The 18245-nt window shown below is 39.2% G+C and overlaps 1 pseudogene; it reads right to left on the bottom strand.

The window, feature by feature from the left end:
* Positions 1-8166: 8166 nt before the first annotated feature.
* On the bottom strand, positions 8167-9830 carry LOC100773486 (annotated as a pseudogene).
* Positions 9831-18245: the final 8415 nt, after the last annotated feature.

Raw genomic sequence — 18245 nt, forward strand, 5'->3', positions numbered from 1 at the left:
AAATCTAGTAGTTCATGAGCTATAAGAAATGTTACCATTTAACTTGACTAAGCACTATAGAACTAAGCCCCCAAGGAATGCTTGCTTCAAACTCCACTGTAGTGAGGGTGCCTAGATAGCCTCATGTTCTCACTGTTATTTGGTACTTGCCCTGTTTTCTAGTATTTGCTCATTAGACCAGTGTAAAATAATAGTCCATTTTTAAGTTGTGCTTTCCAGTCCTACAAACTTGAGCAAATCCTTCTTATATTTGCTAACTACATGGAATTTCATTTTTTCCTAATCATAGACCATTTTTATTACTAGATTTTATAAATGATGACTGGGTTTCATCAGATTCTTTATTTTAATATTCATTTTATGAAATAAATTATCTTAATTTATTGTTCATAGCCTAGGAAAAGGTATACTTGTTCTTAATTCACTGTTTACAATGCTCTGTTTAGAAATTAACTACTATTTAGGAAATAAATAAATGGTCTTAAAGTTCTGTTTTTATACACTTTTAAATGATTGTAGAGTCATGATGACAGTCACATCACAAATAGTACTACATGAAAAGCAGTTATTATAGTGATAATATTATATTGCTTAGTCAATATATATTCCTAGACTGAATTGCACTATGCTGGCTTTGCACTTTCCCAAATATTTGGTGACTTGGGGTTGAGAACCCAATTTTAATCACAGTGGCTTCTGAGTATGTCCTAAGCTTCGTGATCTCAACATACCACATAGCCACATTGGCTTTCCATGTCACAGCTTCTGAACTGTCTGCTTCCTCCTTTTGATGTTGAAGCTCCCTCCTTTTTCCTCCACATGAGTTGCTTCATTGCTTGTAGTCCAAAGAGCACCTACTTCTTCACTCTGGAGATTGGTTACAAATACTTTTCATTTATCTTGATAAAAGACAAATTCACAGATGCACTTATAACAGTATCTTTTTTCTTGCCTGTTGTGATTTAAAGGTTCTGTGTACTTGTTTATGAGAATAGTGTCTCTCTGTCTACTAACTTGTATATATTTCAAACAGTCTGGACTTGTAGTGCCTAACAGCTGTAACTTTCTCTTGATAGCTATTGAAAATACCTCTGAATGAATTGAAAATACTTGTGAATGGATAAGTGACTGTGCCCTAAGGTTGTCTTATGTCTTCTACGGACCCATTTATAAAACAGAGATTTTTAGATGTTGGTGATATTGTGCTTCATTCTAGAAACCAGGAGTTGGAGCTTAGCTGTAGAAATTGGATCACTGGGGGGGATCATTCATTGGTGGTACCTAATTATTGGCTCATTTTGATATGTTTCTATTTTTTATGAGTAAACCTTGGGTCTACACACATAAAGGGAAACATGTGCATGTGCACCTAAACAAACACATGCACATGAATAGGTACATGCATATGCACACATACATATCTTCTCTGCCATGATGATCTACCCAATCACTTGTGGACTATCAACTATGGACTGACTCTTCTGAAACCATGAACCAAAGAAAATCCTTGTTCAAGTTGTTTTCATTGGGTATTTGCACACAGATACACAATAATGTAAATGGTGTCAACAGAAGAATGGAAAATTCATTAAAGATACCTTCTCTCCAAATTTTATAGTTCAGCCTCAATAAAAAGAAAATGAAGCAAAACATAAACTATTATCTTTAAGAACAGTAAGATCTGAAATGGAAATATCATTGTGTAGAATCAGATTAATTCAGAGCTGAATCTACAGTTAAAAATTGGTTGAGTAGACATTGCAAATATGCATATAGTGAGAGTAGCTATGAATTTATGCTTGTGAACTACGAGGTTATATATATCTTCCCTTTCTTTAGATCTTCCATTTCTCTAGACTTTCTGCCAATTTCTTCCCTCCTGCCCTGGTCACCACTTCATCAACTATATTCCAGTGTCTACTGATCACTATACACTAACTAGTTTATTCTGTATCCACCTGTCTCTCTCCTGTCTTCTGCTTCCAGGATTCATCAGGACATTGTATCTCACCCTTCTGCTTTTCCTCCAAAGTCTTAGAAAGAACTTTTGTTTTCACTTTTCATGAATATAAGCATCACACATGAAAATTGACAGCACTTACAATCTGATAGCAAATTCTCCTTTCTATATAACTAATCTATCAAAAAGAACAAGATTCCAGAAATTGATGCTACAATAATGCTAGACTACAGCAGAAGAAAGTTACATAGGCAACAATTTGTTTTTCAGCTTTTTGAAGGTATGGATTAATAGAGTAAAATAAAACAGAAATACATGCAAGCACATAAAGGTATCTGTAATAAGCACTTTTGTGCATAAAGTTGCATAATGAAATACAAACCCTCTTCTAATTTCATTAGGGATCTATTAAGCTAGCAGGACTCTGATACACAAATAGAATAATTATCTTCTTCAACAGCAGGAGGACAATTTACCAGAAGAAGAAGCCATTTAGATGGCACAATTAAGTTATATTTCTTCTTTCCTTGCCAATAAATTAAAGAGATGAGCATTAGTGTTATTAATTGTTTTCAGAGTTTTCTCTTGTTTTTATTCCTTGCCTACTTTTACCAATACTTACTATCAAGTTCCTCCTATGGTATCAGACACTGTGGTCATCTACCAGGATATTCCCATTTTTCTACTAACAAAATCTAGTTCCAGTTCAACCTCAGAATCAGAGCCCAAAGGACCTAGCTTATCATGGTAGTTCTATTTTCCCTCAATGGGAAAAAATGTCATGTGATTTTCCTCCAACAGACAGAAGAGTGAGTCTACCAAATACATGGAGATAAGAAAGAGATGTTCAGTTTTCTCCTTGATCTCATGTTAGCTTCCAGACATGTGGAATCATAACCAAAAAGGAAATGTACCACAAGACAGACAAAGGGTAGTAATCATTTAGATTGTGATGACTTCACTATACCCCCTAACTAGATGAGGTCAGAGTATCTCTGCCCTATACAAGAAAATATATTTCTTATGGTTAATTCTTTGCTGGATTGTCCTATTAGTTACAGCAAATAAAGTTTAAAGTAAGCAATGTACTCCAACTATAAATATCTTCCTCATCAACTTTTATACAGCATGATGAGATAGGAGCAGTTTTTCATTTGAGCATTCCATATGGAATAAAGCGAATTCATCATCACTGAATAATCGTACATTTACTCAATGGAGGTAAATGGATGAAACTAGAAGAAACAATTCTGGGCGAGGTAACCCAGTAACAAAAAGACAGGCATGGTATGTACTCACTTATATGTGGATTTTAGACATAGAGTAAAGGATTGCCGGCCTGAAACCCAGGCTGATGGAGAGGCTGGTTAACAAGGATGACTCTAAGAGAGACATACATGGGGAAAGGGACAAGATCTCCTAAGCAAATTGAGAGCATGGGGGGAGGGGAGAGAGAACTAGGAGAATGAGAAGGGGAGAAGAGGAGGGATGAGGAAGACATGATGGGACAGGGGGATTGAATTGGAAGAAGAACAGAAGAGAGCAAGATAAGAGATAATATAATAGAGGGAGACATTATAAATTCAAAGAGAAATCAGGCACTAGAGAAATGTCTGGAGAGCTACAAAGATGACACCAACTAACAATCTAAGCAACAGAGGAGAATCTACCTTAAATGTCCTCCCCTGATAATGATATTGATGAATAACTTATATGCCATCCTATAACCTTCATCTAGCAGCTGGTGGAAGTAGAAGCAGACTCCCACAGCTAAACCTTGTACTGAACTGGAATCCAGTTGCAGAGAGGAGAACTGATCAGCAAAGGGGTACAGACCAGGCTGGTGAAACCCACAGAAACAGCTGACCTGAACAAGGGAGAGCTCTTAGTCCCCTGACTGATAGCTGGGAAACCAGCATGGGACTGATCCAGACCCCCTGAGCATGGGTGTCAGGGAGGAGACCTTGGAAATCTATGGGACTTCTTGTAGTGGATCAGTACTTATCCCTAGCATAGGAATGGACTTTAGGAGCCCATCCCACGTGGAGGGATACTCCCTGAGCCTAGACACAAGGGGGTTGGCCTAGGCCCTACCCCAAAGAATAAGACAGACTTTGAACACCCCCTATGGTAGGCCTCACCCTCCCTTGGGAGCAGAAAGGGTATGGGATATGTAGGGTGTTATTTGGGGGAGCAGGAGAGGAGAGAAGGAAGAGGGACCTGGGATTGACATTTAAAATAATTTTCTCTCTAATGAAAAAAGAAAATAAGTAAATAAATAAATTAGCCTTCATGAAGCAATCCAGACAAATCAAACACATTACACAGAGATGGAAACTATGAAATACTGGTAGGATGATTCGTCTGGAATATTTCACCTTTAGAGTCTTAAGGGACAAAGGAATGGTGCATGTTGTAATCAACTAATAGTTTCAAGACTTTGTGGAAGCATTTATCATTCTGAAATTATGCTTACCAAAGATATGTGGATTCTACTGCACACTACTCCAAGACATGGACACAACTTAATCACCTATCATCATATTTTAGGGGCTTTTCTTGCCAAAAGTAACTATGCTATGACAGATGTGTTATCTGTTTTATTATCTCTATAATATATTCTATAACATCATTTTGTAAACCCCAAGTATATGGAATGAAATTTCTTTTATTTAAGAACAAAATGAGTCAACTAAATTATTTTCCTTTTTTTCATGGAAAAAATTATTTCTCAACTAATATCCTAAGTAGTAAATTATGGGTAAGTTGTTATCCAACAGGCTTATCAGATGGCCTTAAGTTGGATTAATGAGTCACATACTTCCTCATTAAACTTACAGAGTACTCAGCTTCTGTGTCTAAATTTCATATACTATAACATCAGGATAAATGTGTGAATAATCTTACAGGACTCACAAGAGGCTAACTTGAAATACTACATGTCATGTTTGTGCACATAAAAAAGTGCTTGTTATTGTAAGATATCATTTCCATCCTCATTTGGATTAGTTTTAATGTGTAATCTCTTATAGAGGCTCCTCTGACCCCTTGTTATTTGGTTAGAAAATGGTACCAGCAACGTGTGGCATGAATTTCCAGGTAAACCTGAAAAAAAGCTTAAAGAGGGATTTTAGAAACAAAAGAACAGAGACAAGCATGGCTTGTTGGTAGCAGCATTTTCTCAGGTGGGCTCTGTTTTGCTAGAGACAGGCAGAGACTCCCACAGCTCCTTTAAGGGAGTCTTCCTGACTCAGCATATAAGGAAAAACTGCAAGGCTCTTTTTAGAGTCCCTGCTAACAATTGAATGGTATTTGTGAGCAACTGGTAGTGGTAGTGACTACATCTCCAAGCCACAGCATGCTGCTTGATGGCAGCATAGACCAGGGTGGTGAGTACAGCTCTCAGTGCTGGTGGTAAACATAACTCAGCCATCTTAGAAAGCCAGCAACTAAAACAGCTACATCTTTAATTTTAGCAATGTTGTTTAGCAGATAAAAGACTCGTGGCCAGAAAAGATAAACATATACAGTAAAGACAGATTCAGATGAAGAAAAACCTGTAAAGGTTTACTGTGTGGTTAAAAATATGCATAGGCTTGGGAGAGAAAAAGAAACAGGATAAAGTTTTGGTTTTTTTTTTTTTTTTTTTTTTTTTTAAGAGAAAGAAATGGAGTAGCTGGGTATGGTAGCAAATGCCTTTAATCCCAGAACTTGGGAGGCAAACAGATCTCTGTGATTTCAAGGCCAGCCTGGTGTACAGAGTGAGTACAAGGGCAGCCAAAGTTACAGAGAGAAACTCTGTCTCAGAAAATGAAAAAATTAAAGTAAAAGACAGAGAGCTGATCTCCAAAACATACAAAGAACTCAAGAAGATATTCTTGAAAACACCAAACAATCCAGTTAAAAAATGGGGTACAGAACTAAATAGACAATTCTCAATAGAGGTATCTAAAATGGCTGAAAGACACATGAGAAAGTGTTCAACATCCTTAGCCATCAGGGAAATGCAAATCAAAACAACTCTAAGATACCATCTTACTCCTGTCAGAATGGCTAAAATAAAAAATACCAATGACAATTTTTGCTGGAGAGGATGTGGAGAAAGAGGAACACTCCTCCACTGCTGGTGGGAGTGCCAACTTGTACAGCCACTGTGGAAATCAGTATGGCGACTCCTCAAGAAAATGGGAATGAGTCTACCACAAGATCCAGCAATTCCACTCTTAGGCATATACCCAAAAAAAGCACATTCATATAACAAGGACATATGTTCAACCATGTTCATAGCAGCATTATTTGTAATAGCCAGAAACTGGAAGCAGCCTAGATGCCCCTTATCCGAAGAATGGATAGAGAAATTGTGGTACATTCACACAATGGAGTACTACTCAGCAGAAAAAAAACAATGGAATCTTGAAATTTGCAGGAAAATGGATGGAACTCGAAGAAACCATTCTGAGCGAGGTAATCCAATCACAAAAAGACAAACATGATATGTACCCACTCATATGTGGACCTGCTTTATGATACATAGTAGTGACCATGCTTTATCAGAGCTGTTTTTAATGATGTTGTTCAGAACAGTTTCCTCCCAAATGATGATTGAGAAGCTAATTTAAAAAAAAAATGTTGCCAAGTACCACAAGAGCAACAGAACTGTGCTGTTTTCTGGGATTTTGTTTTTTTATTTTGTTGTTGTTGTTTGTATTTTTGTTTTGTTTTTGTTTTTTTGTTTTTTGTTTTTTTTAAATGGAGTGTGCTGGATGTCTCTACAATTTTGTTCAAATGACTGCAGAACCTGGAAAAGCTGTTGCTGCTATTGATGCATAACATATTGCCATTATTGGATATATATATATATATATATATATATATATATATATATATATATATATATGTGTGTGTGTGTGTGTGTGTGTGTGTGTGTGCTAATTTAAACTTAAATTTGTGATGAATCCAAGGTGTTTCAGAGAGTGCTCACCTGTGCATGAAAATTTGATTTCATCTTTAGTAAGTAGTAAAGTTATATGCTTGCCAAAAAAAAAAAAACAAATAGTGACATACTGGAAGACAAATGTCACACAATTTCAATTTTATGTGTAACCTAGAAATGATGAACTTATGGGAACAGATAGCAGAATTGTGGCTATTAGGCTTCAATGTGGGTCTTTTAAAATGGGGAAACAATTGGTTTCAGGATATAAAACTGCAGTTGTACAAGAGGCATGGACTCTGTGAAATCTTGAGGTCTACTGAGAGCATGATAAATATGGTTGATAACAATATGCTATGTTTTTTCTCAGAGACCCACTTTATTCAGTTCTGTACATATGGGGACATTGGCCCAAGCCCAACCCACCTTAGCATGTATCATTCTGTGGAGAATAAAGCACTCCATGTACACAGCCAGAAGCCACACTGTCTGTGCCCCTGAAACCTGATCCAGCCCTCCCCAGTCCTTGCTTTTCTGAGTGCCCAAAGCGTACAGGTGATAGCCTGCCCAGCATCAGCATAAACAAGGAAATAAATAGGTGCTGCAGGAGCCATGCCTGGGTCACTGCTCCTACTTCCTTCTCCATAGCTATGGGAACCACCAGCACAGGAAAGCAGTCAGCCACCGGGTGGTCCCTTGCATGTTTGTTATCCCAGGACTGCTGCTTGCCATAGAGGGGCCAGGTAGATGGTTCATTCTCCCCACCTTGGTCCACTGGCCCTATATTCATCTAGTGTCCATAACATACATTTCTGACCTCTGTGTTGTCCTGGTTAGGTGGAGGATAAAAGGAATACACCACCACCCCCTGCCTGCATAATGCTAGGGCTAGGGGCCTATTTGTGCTGCTGTGGGTCAGTTCTCCAGCTCTTCACTCCAAGGGCCAATGGAGCTTGATGTAACTTTGGTGACAATCTTCTGCTTAACCCTGCAGGGGAGAGGAGAGACACCTCCAGTTTGATGAGGATGAAGGGGAGGCAGGAGCATGTGATTCCCCTGTGTTTGTGTTTCTCACAACAGTTTCAGGTAGCTGTGGGGTGGGGAGCAGGGGGACAGGCACCCCCAGGTTGTCTGAGCACTGAGCACTCAGTACTCAGCCTGTCTGTACTAGCCACAGGGAGGCATGAACACATTTAGAGGAGATGAAGGCACTCTGGGCATCCCTGCTTCCAGTGCCTGCATCCTCTAGCCAAAGAGGTGCCGTTTGCCCCAGGTCAGCCAATAAGGAGCAGAGGGTGGAGGGCTGGGCTGCGTCCCAGGGCTGGGTGGGCTGTAACCCTGTGGGAAGGGGAAAGGTCAGAGGGCCTCCTGGCTAGCAGTCAGGAACTCCTCTGCCAGCTTGTGTGCCTCTAGTGCCTTGATGGTGTACACGTCCTGTGGCAGCTCTGACTTCCTTCGAAGCAGCACTTTCTCCTTCTTGATGTCCTTTAGCATCTGCACTGCCTCTGTTTCCACTGTCCTCTTCAGAAGCTGGATGTCCTCTGCTGTGGGGGTCTCTGTCTCCATGGGGTACACAGGGGGCAGTGGTGGAGAAGCTCAGAACATAGGGTACTGGGGATGGAGCCGTGCCAGCTCCTCAATCTTCTGCCACATTTCCTCTTTCCTTCATTCCGAACCGGCCCTTCTGCTTCTCTGCCTTGTACTGTTGTGTACAGTCATCAAACAGCTTTTGCTTCATCTCCATGAAGAGCTTCAGGACATTGTAGATGAGTCCATGGATTGTCTTGTTCCAGCGGCTTTTGGAGTTCCTATAGAATGCAGGAAACATGATACGGAGGACTCGGGCAGCATTGCCACTGATCAGGCTCATGATGTACTCATTATTCCAGTAGTAGAGGGCATGCTCTGCCACCTGAAAATGGGGACTGGAGACACACTTGGCAAGCTGGCAGAAGAGGGGCTCTATCACTTTGCTGAACTCTGAGGGTTCAATGGCATCCAGAATCTCCTCTAGCCATTCAGAAACATCACTTCCTTGGGGCTGTGGGCCTTAGGCCAAAATTTGAGAAGCCCCGCAATCACCGGCTCAGTAAGACTGCTCTCCTTCTCCAGGAACTGTACCACACAGTATGCCAACTGAGGGTGGTATACACTCAGGGACTTGACCTTGTGAAGTGGAAGCAGGACACGGATGAGAAACATCTTGTGCTCTTCCTTAAGGGGCAAGGCAAAGCCATTGATGATGCTGCCTAGGATCTCCAGGAGCTTGGCAATCCTATTATGATGTTCAGTCTCATAAATGAACCTGTAGAAGATGTGGTTGGTCTTCCTACGAATATATGCCCAGAGCCCCCCAAAATTGCCATAGATATGATGTAAAATGGTCTTAAGAAAATCCCGCTCTCTGGGGTCCTCACTATCAAATAGGTCCAGGAGTGCAAGTACAAGCTTCTGGTCAATGTACTTCTTGGCTATGTTTGGCTGGAAATCTGGAGACTCCAAGAAACGTAAGAAGAACTCATAAACGAGCTGGAGATGTGGCCGGGCAGCTTCCAAGGTAGGCTCATCTTCCTCATGGTCAAATCGGCTCCTGTGGGATTCGATGAAGGTGGCAGCGTCCGGAAGAGAGTCACTGAAAACATGGGTGACAGCCTCAGGGTAGATGGCCTCAGTGACAACATCACGGCTATGGGTGATATACTCCACCATCTCATTGAGTCCTGCCCGCTTCACCTCTTTGAACTTGAGGTCACTGAGTGGGTCTGACACAAAGTCAAAGAGGACACAGCACTGGCGTAGCTTCTGTATAAAGAGCTCCTCGCTCTCCTGGGTTGGCAAATCTTTCAAGGCAGGAAGCTTTTGTAGCTCCCTGTTCTTGCTGAGGTTGAAGCGGGAGGAGCTTTGTTGTCGTTCTTTCTTGACAATCTGGGGTCCCCCTGAGTATTTGATTTTGCTGAGCTGGGTTGGGGGTGGTGTGCTGTTGCTGGGGCGCTTGTTGGATAATGATGGCTCAGGCTGGGGCTGGGGCTGGACCTCATCTGCTTCTCCCCTCCACCATCTTTGCTCGAGCTGCTGGGCTTGGCTGTGCCTTTGGCAAGCTTGGGAGGTTCCTTATCCTTCTTCAGTTTATAGGATATCTAGGCCGGTCCATACCCGGCTTGGCTCCTGCGTCCCCACTCGAGCTACAACTCTGCTTGGCCGCACTCGGCCAGCTCTGTGTCTCTTTGGCACTTCACCCAGCCAAGCGGTGGCTAAACAATATGCTATATTTTAAAAGTTGTGAGACAGTATACTTTAAGTGTTCTCAAAACAAAGTGATGAATATGTGTGATATAATGTTAATTGGTTTAATTTAGCCATGACATTGTGAACATACTGTATTATGTAATCATAATTGTGCATGACTTTATTTATGAGCTAAATAAATTAATGGAAAAAATAATAATAAAAAAAGAAATAGAGTAATAATAAATAAATAAATAAATGAGTCATGTAAAGATGGAAAATACACAAAGAGTCTGGATACTGTACACTATTGTGTTCTTTTTGAATTGTTTGACTCCTGAGGAAATAGCAACAAATACTAAAAGAAATGCTGCTGGATTAATCCAACTTATTTATTTTAAAAAATGCTTTGACTTCAAAATTTACTTTGGAAAAGAATTTCTGCATTTGTTTACATAGAAAATAAAAAGCTTTGGATTCCTTCCAGACTAATATGGTTTGATCAACCAAGACCCCCTGAAGCAGTGGCCCAATTGATTCAGCATCCAAAAACAGCTAAGATGATACAATCTTACAGACCACAACCACCAATATTTGGCCAAGTTTCTGTTTTCTCATAATCCCATGATATTTTAACAACCCCTAACAGCAGGAAGTAGTTTGGAGTGAACAACGCCCAAAATCCCAAATATTGTTTATAAATGTTTGTTTTCATTTAAATGGTGTTGATTGTAAATGGTTAATGACCACAGTCAATCTCCTTCTAAAGAACTAAAATGGGGAAATGATATAGAAATGACTACTTTGCATTGGTATGGATTTTCATTTATTGATACAAATTTAAGATCAATTTTGTTATATGTATATTTCTCCTCTTGTTTGGGCATTGTGTTTATACAGCTCTTTTAAAAATGTAATGTGTAACTAAATACAGATTATATATAGTCACCTATAATAGTAAAAACTTAGTTAGGTTTTCTAGATATACAAAGATTTATCTTCAAACATTTCAAAGACCCTCGAAATGGCATTTAAATGGTTTAGGGTTTTTCATGACAGTGAGACACAACTGCTCCTGATAATACCAATTATGTCAGAAAGGAGCTCATTATGGAGTTTGCCTTTGACTTGGGGCAGAAATAGTCATTTAGACAAGAAACTGCTCTTGCCTGGACTATTTGACTGTATACTGTATAAGCTGAACATGCAGGACCCACAGGAAAGTGACTACTGAACTTGCAAAACAAGGTGGACAGTCCTTCAGGGTTCCTGCTTCATGGAAGATTCTGCCAGACATTCTGCAGAAAATTACTGACAAACTTCCAATAGAGGTAGGACTATTGCAAATTTCTTATTTTGCTGAGAAGTCTGCCAGACACATTATAGCCTATGGGCTGAAGATGGATGCTCCAACATTATAGAGGAACTTTGGGTGACTGTGTAGGCAGCAAGATGTCTCTGTCATTCTGTAGTGTATGTATTATCTTTCTGTGGTCTTTGATGGAGTTGAAGACAGATAGTTATATTTTTCCTTAGTTATAATAAAAGAGAAGTTACATATAAGACTTTAGACTAACAAAGATAGGATTGATAATAGAATATTTTCTTCAAATCTTGCTAAATATTAAAGGACTAAATATTGTAACTACAGTTCTTATTTGATAACTGTTTTGTTACATATAATTTTACCATGTTAAAGTTAAAACCCTGCTTTTATTGGATTTTCAAGACAGGGTTTCTCTGTGTAGCTTTGGAGCCTATCCTGGCAATCACTCTGGAGTCCAGGTTAGCCTCGAACTCACAGAGATCTGCCTGCCTCAGCCTCCCAAGTGCTGGGATTAAAGGCGTGCACCACCAACGCCCAGCTAAACCTGCTTTTTATTTCGACAGAAAAGAGGAGATGATGGGGAATACATATATATATATATATATATATATATATATATATATATATATATGTTTGTCTTATTGGCTGATGAATAAAACACTGATTGGCCAGGCAAGATGATAGGTAGGATTAGAGACAAGGAGGATTCTGGGAAGTGTAGGCAGAGAGAAGTCATCATGTGATCCCAAGAAGTGGTGTAGCTGGGCAGAAACTGCCATTAGCTAACCATCAAGGTTTGGAGGTCTGTACAGACAGGCAGGAAGTGATGTAGCTGGGCAGAATCAGTATATAAGCAGAGACAAACCGAAATCTCTCCTCTTCTCTCTGTGGAGTTGCTGAACAGACACGCTGCAGACTCCAATGGCATAAGAGGCCCAGACCTTTTCTCCAGTAAGATAAGACCACGTGGACATGCTTAGATTTATAGAAATGGGTTAGTAATTATGACAGAGCTAGCCAATCATAAACCATAGCCAGTGGCCAACAGTTTCATAATTAATATAATTCTTCGTGTGTTTTTTGGGGTTCTAGAACTGTGGGACCTAGCTGGGCCAAGAAAACTCACATTACAGTTCAGCATAAAATAAATCCTGGATTCACTGAAAAACAAAAAAGAAATGAGACAGAGGGCATTGCTCTGTAAAATTCTTCTGTGTTGTCCATACTGCTTATCACCTCAAATGCTGGAGCCACAGCTGTCACTGTTTACTAGGTTCACACTGACCATTGGTTCCAGTGACACAATGGAAATCTGTGTTCCTGTTAGAAAAATCCTATAGGCAGTCAGAAGCAGCAGCCAGTGCTGGTGTCTCTTTTCGGGCCTTCTCAAGTCTTCCTGTGAAATAAAGGAATTGGGATGGATGACCTTTATGGTCCTTTTAAAGTCTCACATTTCACCCTGGTTATGACCCCTGTGGATCCAGGATAGATTGCCTGTATTGATTACACCTTAAGAGTAGAGCTGAGCTACGGCCTATTTAATCAGACCTACAGGGCACAGATTCCTTTCCCTACTCTAAAATTTAGAAAGCTCAGAATCAGAGAGGTTAAATGATTTTCCTAGCACACCATCTGGCATGTTTATAATTTCCTGTTGCAGATCGCTTATTTCTAACCACCAACAAATGGCTAAATTGAGAACAAGTCTGGAATGCAATGACGCAGCCCCAGCATGGTACTACACTTTCGAACCTGCAGATACCTGGGCTCAGTCCACACTTCCCTTAGAAACCTTTCAGCTTGAAAGTAGAAAGCTTCAAAAGCAACATTCACTTCTAATGTTTTCTGTTTTTTGTGACAAGTCTGATCCAGGTTTGTTTGCTGTTCTAGAGACATGGTCTTTGTCACTTTCTTCATTACTCCAAATGAGAATTTGCTTTCACTACACATTCTCACAATTCTAAACACAGTTCTTTGTGGTCAGAGATGTTGGAAATAAGTAATTCTCTGTATCACTTGATTTTTGACATTTTTATTGTTTTTTTTGTAAATTTCTAGTTCACTTAACAGCTGGACATCTAACACATATATCATTTTATTTTGAAAAATGAGAGTACATTCTAGATGCCACCCACTTGCCATTGTAATAGATGGAATTACTGATTGTATATACCCTTCTCAACAGCAAGAGGATACACAATTGCCTCCTATGACTCTGATAACAAGATGGCAGTTACAATTGGCACCTAGAGAAACAATGCATAATTGCCATCTACTAAACTAACAGAAAGAGATCGAGAAAGAAATTATCTGCACAAAGCCCAAGCAGTAGACAGAATAAACAACCCTCAGCCCTTACTTATTTTGAGCAGAAGAGAAAGAAGGCAATTTGCTCTCAAAAGTGCCATCTCAGGAGAAATCCTTTGTTGAAAGCCAACTCATATTATATCTTTTACAAGTTCCTTTTGCTAACTCTGCAAAAGGGAACCGGTAAATATGAAATGCAAGGAGTTAACGCAGCACTTGAGTAGCAGGAAAAGAAATGATGGTGACTTTGCCAATGACAATTATAAATGGCTTTATGGACAGTAATGTTTTTGGATAGTAAGACATAGCAGTGATACTAACAATGAAAGGTATTTTGCCTTGAAAATCTAATGTGTAGTATATAATCTGATGTATAATACATAAGATGTATGGTAAATTTATATAATAGATGACTTTCCTGTGTGGAAAGAATGCACAGTAGAAATGCTCTGACAACATTGGTCCTGTGCCCTAGCCTATTCTTACATGGTGTTTCCCTGTAGAGGTTTGAGATGCTCTTCATCTCACATATCCAAACAGAATTTTCATGCTTACAATTCGTGTCTCACTGAGGCTGTAATTCTTTCCACTAAATTTGTTATCAGTTCCAGAGAATAAAGAGTGCTAATTGCTCTTGTTTCACCAACAGAAATTTCTATAGGTGAAAATATGTACTAGAAAAGGACAGACATGGAGAGAAAGAACTACAACCTGATTCCTATGCTATGATTGACAAACTATAAGTCTAACTGAGTGAGGATTAAAGAGAGCTTTTTATGCAATCCCTCCACTTATTTCTAATGATTTTAGTGAGAAAAAAGATTACAAGAGTACTTCCTAGGCTCTTGAACACAAAGCCCCGTAAAAGCTTGAGCAGCACTGGGGTTAGAACTGTGCAATGGTGGCTGATGCATTCAGTATGTGCTCTTTCGGCAGTATAATCCATAAAGAACACAGTCCACTCGACCTGCAGAAGCATGAGTTGTGCTGCAAGGGAGCAATGTTTTTGAAGTTACAGTGTTGTGATGCTGGTAGATTGAAAAGGCAATAAAAACAAAAACAGATAGTCATGTTTCTTTTCTACAAAGAAATCCATATAATGAAAGGAACCTGTGTGATCCATCAAATTCTCAATACTCCAATGACTACCCCTATGATAAATTTCACAGTAACATTGACACACTTCTGTATGCTTTTGCTTCATATTTGAGTGTGGGGGAAAGACTCGGGTTCACTCCTAATGAAAATAAAATCCCTTACATGTTTAAGAAAAAGAAAACCAACAACAAACAGAGTAAATTAAAAATCATTTACATCTTGAACTCATTACCCTCAGTTCTGATAGGTTCTTCATTAAAAGCTCCAGTGTTGGAATTGTACACTGTAACAGTAGTTCTCAACCTTCCTAATTCTGTGATTCTTTAATACAGTTCTTCATGTTGTCATGACCCCGACTATAAAATTACTTTCATTGCTACTTTATAACTGTAATTTTGCTACTTTTATGAATCATAATGTAAATATCTGATATGCAGGGTATCTGATACATGACCCTTGTGAAAGGGTTGTTCATCCCCCAAAGGGGTCATGACTCACAGGTTGAGAACCACTTCATTACAGTAATCAGCATTACATATCTATTAAAGTTCTCCTAAGAACTTCAAATGGGGAGAGTTGAAACAATAGCAGTCCTCCAAACACTGAGTACTACTATGTCCTGAGCACCATTCCAGGATGTTGCTCACCAATCCTCATAGTACTTCATTGAAACTATTGCTTCTGTTTTAAAAATCATGAATAGAAGCTTTAAGAAATCAAGTAAATTTCTAAAATAGTACTAGTGAACCATGGGGCCTGTATTGCCTTAAGTTGTCCAGTTCCAAATCATCAACTAATCTGAGAAGCTGATTTTCAGAGTCACCTGACTGGAGGAAAAAGCAAATCTCAAGACTATTCAAGTCAGTGCTGGTTATGTCACAGCACAGGCTTCTGTGTGGTTGTCCAAATAAAGACTGTGCAGCATCAACAACTTCTTTATAAAAGCTTCAGGTTAAAGGCATTGAATCACTGTCAACTCTTCTACCATGGCATGATTTTTAAAATATATTTTATTGAAAATAAGGAAAAGTAATAATAATAAATGGAAGCATTTGTCATCTAAGAAATGAACATCAGACCTTTAGGTAGCCCTCAGATGAAAGCTCATGAAATAAGTCCTTATATCTGAGGAATTTTAACTACAAAACAAATATTAACACATCATCATACTAAGCTATGTGATTCACCCTCCTTCTCAATCTGCCTTGACTACCTGGAAGCTAACAAATAGCTCTTTTCTCAACTATCTCAGCTTATACAAGTCTGGCAGTAGCAAATGATGCTCCTAAAAACTACAAGGATACAGTGGACTGATGGGTGCACATCCATCTTCACTGAGATTTCCTGTTAGTCCACATAGTTTGTGAAAATGTCCTAATGTTATGTAATGCATTTGTTTAAAATAAAGGAAAATTAAATGAATAAATTTAAAACAAAATATTCCCACTGGGATTATAGACACATACAAATTCTAATTTATTGGTTTGGTATAGATTCCAAGAGTCAAAACTTTTAGAGCTTCTTGCTGAGTCTAATGTTCAGCCAGGCCTTACCACTATTATTATAGCTCTCTCAGATCCAGAGTCCAATTGAATGTGCTATTATTGCTGTAGGAATAGTTTCATCTAAGAACAAACGCGTCAACCTCCCACTGTGTTGCTAACCATCCTGTCTCCAGGACTGCTAAAACAAAATACTCCAGTAAATTCTAAATATCAACCTACTATATAATTTTCTGCCATATAGGGAAATTTGAAAGCATAAGGGAAGCTCTTTTTTTGTTACAGCATTAATTGGGCCTGATCTTAATGTTGACACAGAGGACTTTATACTCAGCCTTCAGTTAAGGATAGTACCTAAATAGTTTTCTACAACTGTGTGAAAAGCAACTTCATCTCTCACTGTTTGGTCTATGAAGAAGGACACTGTTCAGGAGACATCAACAAACCTAAGAGAAAGGTATGGCTATAATCTCTTCCTCAAGAAGAAGTTGTATGTTCATCAGTTGATGAGGACTGCAGAAACAAGAGCCTTGTCTTGGTGGCAAGAGGACTATGGAACTAAGAACAGGAAAACTGAGCAGACCCACTGGGAAATCCACAGCCACACTGCAGATCAGAGTCAGAACACAGACCATGGTCATTGTAGTCATTTGACAGCAAGTGCATCAGTGACAGACAAGGAGTAAGTGGCCAACTCACCTCTCATTCATTTATTGTCATATGCATGTAGATATCCCCAGCCACCTACTCTGTCACCTACACCAGGCCACTTCATTTATATAGGACAGGTATTGGAAAGCAATCAACAGCCAATGGGTGAGCCTGAGAGAGCTCTTGGAGAGCTCCACCCCCAGGAAACTACTCTTTATATCCGTCTGGACTCCTTATACCCATACATGTTAGGATAGAAACTGTTCTTATAAATGGAAATGTTGCATCTTCCCAGAGACTTAAGCCTGCACACTGAACAATGGAGGTCAGCCATGTGGTGGGTAGGAAGCTTCATGGTAAAAGGAGGAGAAGGAGGAGATTCAGAGAAAGAGGAAAAGAGCCCAATATGTGGGGTAAAGCATACTTGCAAAACAGAAGAAAAGGAAAGATTATGTTTTTCTGAGGAATTAACACAACTCCATGGTGGTGGCTCCACTAGCAACTACACAGGGACTGAGAGAAAAAGTACCTGATCTCATTCAAAGAATTCGATCCATGGCCAAATATGAATGTGTCTTCATGATGTATGTTCCTTTAACAGGCAATTGACCAGACAAACTGGATTAACTCTATCTAGAATGTTAGTACAACACCCAATCCTATAGGTAGATTTCACTGTCTTAAACAGAAAGAAATCACTTTTCCTTAATGGCCCTCCAATGCTACTATAATAATATTTATTAATAATTATATATGCTACTCTGTTATAACACTCTATCTTTGAAGTTCTTGAGTTATGTTACTATTAATTGATTAAAAGCTTACTTTCTGAATTCAGACATAACTCCACTTTAATAAAGATCCTACATCAAACTAGCTATTTAATTTGGTTAATATATTTATCCTAAAGTTTAGTTTTTAGTCTGTGACTAAGAAACAGATGATCACCTGATGATGTTATTACAAAAAATCATGCATGATCATGAAAAATCTAATGCTATGTGTTATGATTCTGCATGAGAGGGACCTTGGCAAGTGAGGTCCAAACCATGGAGGTTGGTGAGAGACAACATGCCATGCAGACAGAACTTATTTGGGAAGTTTTATTGAGGGGGTGGGAAGGGAATGAAGGAAGGGAAGGGAAATAGGGGAGAGAGAAAGGGAGCACAGTGCAGCCTCTTAGGAAGAGGGAAGAAGAGACAGACAGACATTCAGACTGAACTGCCAAGAAACAGAGAGCTA

This window comes from Cricetulus griseus, chromosome 5 (genome assembly GCF_003668045.3).
Source record: "Cricetulus griseus strain 17A/GY chromosome 5, alternate assembly CriGri-PICRH-1.0, whole genome shotgun sequence".
In the NCBI taxonomy this organism is placed as follows: domain Eukaryota; kingdom Metazoa; phylum Chordata; class Mammalia; order Rodentia; family Cricetidae; genus Cricetulus; species Cricetulus griseus.